The sequence below is a fragment of the Arachis duranensis genome, chromosome 8 (genome assembly GCF_000817695.3).
Source record: "Arachis duranensis cultivar V14167 chromosome 8, aradu.V14167.gnm2.J7QH, whole genome shotgun sequence".
In the NCBI taxonomy this organism is placed as follows: domain Eukaryota; kingdom Viridiplantae; phylum Streptophyta; class Magnoliopsida; order Fabales; family Fabaceae; genus Arachis; species Arachis duranensis.
The window spans coordinates 41,478,310-41,484,610 of record NC_029779.3 but is presented as its reverse complement, the minus strand read 5'-3'; positions in this window follow the sequence as shown (position 1 = coordinate 41,484,610).

Sequence of the window (6,301 nt, the reverse complement as noted above, 5' to 3'; positions counted from 1 at the left end):
GGGTAAAATTGCATAAAAGTTAACATTGTTTTGTGAAATGATGATTTTAAAATCAAAATTAATCTTAGGGACAAAATTAAACACAAAAACTCTTTGGGATGATTTCAGTTTTCTAGTTAAATTTTAGAAACCAATATCATACTTATTTCAAACAAATTGTTAAATTAGTCATTATCTATTTGTATATATTTATACATTTTTTACATGTTTTTCTAATATAATAATCAACCATTAAAATAAACAAACTTTTTAAAAATACTATGCGCAAAAAAAAACAGCCTTTAATTCAATTACTATATATTTGTATATAAATACATGAACTGTTTAATTTATTTTCAATATGTGTTTTATCTTTCACATATATTGTATATGAGTTACTATTATCTGACTAGAGCGCGTGGAGTTAGTTAGGATAGGAAACAATTAGCTAGAGTGTAATTGTTGTAGAAACTGATTAGGAAGTTTGTTATGAGCGGTTACTTACAAAATAGGTAAATTAGTTTGTGAATATAGGAGATATATATAAGAGTTTGCAAGCTATAATTAACTCCTTTTTTCAGTTATGTGAATAAGAAATAACACATTCTCTCTCTTTTATTTCCATTTCAATAACTTGCATCTCTTTTACTCTACTCATCTTCTCTTCTTCATTATCTTCATCTTTTCTCATCTAGTTTCTTTCTCTTCACATTTAAACTCATTTCATAGAGCTGATGAGAGTGGCTTTGCCTCAGCTATTACTTTTTCATCAATCACTTATTTGATGGATGATTTTTAATACACGCTGTTTGATTACAAACATTTTATGTAAAAAAATCAAATCTTTTCTACCAGAATAATCAATTTTTTTTACGAATAACAAACTCTAACTACCCCTATATTTTAGTATTTTTATGATAAATATAAAACTAGATTGATTGGTAGCTAATTTTTGGTATCCATATAATATATAACATGAATAATAATTAGGCAATTGTTAAGAATATTAAAGAAAATTTCTTAAAATGCATTTTGCTCACAATAGAATTGAAATTGATTTGATTTTAAAATCAAATTCCTTAATTGAAAAGGATAAATACTAGGAATTAAATTGATTTTTTTATTATAATTAAACTCAAATTCCTTCATTTTAGTTATAATTTGGTTGACATTAAAATGATTTGATGTATAAAAATATAAATAATTTTACCTTTTTGGAGAAGAAAGGATGTGGTATAAATTTGGTGGCGGTTAGTGATGGTTCGATGAGGTTTAGTAGCAGCCTGATGGAAGTTTGATGGTGGTCAATGGCAATTTAACGAGAGTTGGTGGCGCCTGGTAATGGTGTGACGATTGTTATTAGTGGTGATAAAAAATTTTATGGTGAATAAATGATAAGAATGTAAAATAAAATTATTATATCAATTTTTAAACAAAATCAAGTTTTATTTTACATAATTAATTTCAAACCCAATAATATATTTCTAATTTAATTTGTTTCAGGTAAAAACAATTGATAAATATTTTAATCCAAATGCATTGAAATAATAAGTTTGAAGGATAAATTATTAAAATTGTACTAGATTTTTTTAAAATACTAACAAAAACAATCCACATTTTTTATAATGATAAAAATATTCTCAAAATATTATAAAATTTGGCAAAAAAAACAAAAAATAATATTATTTGTTTGAAAAGTGAGAAACAACTTTTGTATTTAGTAAACTATTTATGCATTTGATCTAAAATTTTGTAAAAATATTTAAATAACTATTTATAAAATATATACAAAAAACCAGATAAAAAATCGATCTTTAGAATTTTGTTTTGAGTATTCTTGCTATTGGTAAAAAAATTTACTTAGCATTAAATCACCAAATTTTAAGTATAATTTTTTTCCTGATAATGCTTGCAAAAATTCAATAAAATTTAAATTTTAAAGATTGGATATTTTTATACATTTTAAAATATTATAAACATATTTTTGTCGTTAAGTCTTTTTGTCAATTTTTTGATAATTAGAGTGTGAAATTAGTAATTTACTCTAAGTTGGAATGTATTTAATCTCATTAAAAATTTATGTCTTTTTTGTATAATTGACAAGTATCCTAATTAATTGTGGCCAATACTTAACAAACATACTTAAGAAAATTTGAATACTAGTTTTTAAGTTAAATTTCATTTCAGAGCCACAAAATGATTTATCAGTATTAATAAAATCATATGTCAGAAATAGTAATTTAAAATTAAAAATAAAATTTATTACTCTAATATTTGATCTCAATTCAATTTTAAATTTAATATTATTTTTATTTAATCTGTTAAGATAGTTATATAAGTGATAAAATTTTATTGATTTTTTTATTAAAATTTAGCTTTGAAGTACTATCAGTATAAAATAATTTTATAAGTGTATCCAACTACATAATACCACATCAGCCTATGTTCCATGTCCTAAATCTCAACCTTCTATAGCTCCGACTTTTAACTTTATCTTTTTCTTTGTAAACTAGCTTATTTACCCTCGTCCGTTCACGATAACGCGGGAACCCTTACTCATTTAACACTACACTCGGGTTTTTGACATTATACGCGAGCTATACAGCACATTGCTACCGGACAATGATCTAGCTTTAGCGCAATAACGTCTTTGATCCATGTTATAAAAATTTGACTAAGTTTTTATGTTGGCTGTCGAAGGTCTTACACAATCCTCCTCCTTTATTTGGGCTTGGGACCGGCTACGTATCGTAGGTGTAGCATAGGCAGAGGTTCTTCGCATTCACTATTATCTTATGAAAAAAGCTCCATCATTACCCCTTCTGTCTTCTCTCTATTTTCCAGCATTTTCATCCTCATCGTCATCTCCTCTTCATTTTGCTTCAGCAATGATGCTCGCAGGTGAAGATATGGGGTCACTAGCGTTGCTCGGAACTTAGAAGTAAGGAACCATCCTCCAATCAAAAGAACAAGTTGTATGAGTTGCAGAGCTGCCTTTGCCTTCCACCGTTGTACTCACACCTACTCCTTCTTCCACACTGACGATGAAGAGCCCTCCATACAAGATGGCCTTCGTATGTTACACTCAACGCTACTACCTCCGACGACACCCATCCCAAATCCGTGTACAAATTTGAGAAGAAATTTAAGAGAGAAGCGCTCTTGGTGTGGACTTCATGAGAGTAACAACGGGGCTGGAAAAGGGGCGTGGACCTCTGCCTCTTCTCCACCTCCCTCAATCCCACTATCATAATCTATCGTCATCTCTCTCTATGTCTATACTTTAGTTTTGTTCTTTTCTTCTCTTTTTCTTTCAAAATATTTAAATGTTTTTTTGTTGTTGACTATGAAAATACTATTGTTGGTGGTGATGAAATAAATTATTTTGGAGATCATCTATGGAGGGTAAAGTGGCTGTAGTGGACGACACTATTGAGTGGCAGGGTTTGTACAATGCTAACGATGAAAATTATGAGAGAAGGAATTTTTTCTTTTAAATTTGAAATTGTTATTTTTTTAGGGGTAAAATTGTGCAAAAGTTAACATTGTTTTGTGAAAGGATGATTCTAAAATCAAAATTAATCTTAGGGACGAAATCAAACGCAAAAACTCTTTGGGATGATTTCAATTTTCTAGTTAAACCTTAGAAACCAAAATCGTACTTGTCACAAAAAAAAATTGTTAAGTTAGTCATTATGTATCTGTATATATTTACACATCGTTTACATGTTTTTCTAATATAATAATCAACCATTAAAATAAACAAACCTTTTAAAAATATTATGCGCAACAAAAAAATCAGCCTTTAAATCAATTACTATATATTTGTATATAAATACATAAACTGTTTAATTTATTTTCAATGTGTTTTATATTTCAACATATATTGTATATGAGTTACTATTATCTGACTAGAGCGCGTGGAGTTAGTTATAGAAAACAGTTAGCTAGAGTGTAATTGTTATAGAAACTGATTAGGAAGTTTGTTATGAGCGGTTACTTACAAAATAGGTAAATTAGTTTTTGAATATAGGAGATATATATAAGAGTTTGTTAACTGTAATTAACTCCGTTTTTCAGTTATGTGAATAAGAAATAACACATTCTCTCTCTTTTATTTCCATTTCAAGAACTTGCATCTCTTTTACTCTACTCATCTTCTCTTCTTCATCTTTTCTCATCTAATTTCTTTTTCTTCACATCTAAACTCATTTCATAGAGCTAATGAGAATGGCTTTGCTTCAGCTATCGCTTTTTCATTAATCACTGATTTGATGGATGATTTTTAATACAATGCTGTTTGATTGCAAACTTTTTATGTGAAAAAATTAAATCTTTTCTGTTAGGATAATCATTTTTTTACGAATAACAAACTCTAACTACCCCTATATTTTAGTAATTTTATGATAAATATAAAACTAGGTTGATTGGTAGCTAATTTTTGGTATCCATATAATATATAACATGAATAATAATTAGACAATTGTTAAGAATATTAACGAAAATTTCTTAAAATGCATTTTGCACACGACATAATTGAAATTGATTTGATTTTAAAATCAAATTCCTTATTTGAAAAGGATAAACAATAGGAATTAAATTGATTTGTAATTATAATGAAACTCAAATTCCTTCATTATAGATATAGTTTGGTTGATATTAAAATGATTTGTTGTGTAAAAATATAAATAATTTTACCCTTTTGGAGACGGAAAGATGGGGGTATAAGTTTGGTGGCGATTAGTGATGGTTCGATGAGATTTAGCAGCAATCCGATAAAAATTCAATGGTGGTCAGTGGCGATTTAATGGTGGACAATGGCGATTAGTAATGGTCTGACGATTGTTGTTAGTGTTGATAAAATTTTTTATGATAAATAAATAATAAAAATGTAAAATAAAATTATTACATCAAATTTTAAATTAAATTAAGTTTTATTTTACGTAATTAATTTCAAACCCAATAGTATATTTCCAATTCAATTTATTTAAGGTAAAATCAATTCAATTGCAAAATATTTTGATCTAAATGCATTGAAATAATAAATTTGAAGGGTAAGCTATTAAAATTATACTCGACTTTTTAAAACGCTGATAAAAATAATCCACACTTTTGATAATGAGAAAAATACTCTCAAAATATTATAAAATGTAACAAAAGTAACAAAAAATATTATTTATTTAAAAAATGAGAAACAACTTTTGTATTTAATAAATTATTTATGCATTTCATCTAAAATTTTATAAAAATATTTAGATAATTATTATAAAGTATATACAAAAAATTAGATGAAAATTCGTTCTTTAGAAAATTTTTAAAAAATATTTTTGTTATTGATTAAAAAAATCTACTTAATGTTAAATCACCAAATTTTAATATAAATTTTTTTCTAATAATGCTCGCAAAAAATCAATAAAACTTAATTTTTAAATATTTTTTGAAAATATATATTTAACATTAGGTATTTTATGCGTTTTAAAATATTATGAAAATATTTTTGTCGTTAATAAAAATAAGATCTTTTTGTCAACGTTTTGATAATTGGAGTGTGAAATTAATGATTTACTCTAAGTTTGAATGCATTTAATCCCATTAAAAATTTATATTTCTTTTTGTATTATTGATAAGTATCCTAATTAATTGTGGTCAATACTTAACAAACATACTTAAGAAAATCTGAATACTAGTTTTAAGTTCAATTTTATTTGAGTGCCACAAAATAATTTATCAGTATTAATAAAATCATATGTCATAAATAGTAATTTAAAACTAAAAATAAAATTTATTACTCTAATATTTGATGTCAATTTAATTTTAAATGTAATATTATTTTTATTTATTCTATTAAGATAGTTATATAAGTGATAAAATTTTATTGATTTTTTATTAGAATTTAATTTTGATGTACTACCAATGCAAAGTAATTTTACATGTGTATCTAATTACTTAATACCATATCAGCAAAAATAATTTCTTTTGCATTAACAGTGTAAAATAGTCATAAAAAAATAGATATGATTATATTTTTGTATTTAAAATTAATTTTTTTATTAAAGTGTTATTTTTTGAAAAAGAGACCAATTTTATTTTATCAATCAATTCTAATATAAATTTTAATCTTATATCGATTTATTTTTTAAAAATATTAAAAGTAATAATTCAAAAACATTTTATTGGAGTTGTTCTAACTGTGGTAAAAAATTACTATAAGTCTATAACCACGGTTAAGTTCATTCACGCGAAACAATATTCGATTTCGCATGGCACAAAGGAGGAAACGAGAATGTAAGGCGTTTCTCTAATTCTCTTTGGGCTCTTACCC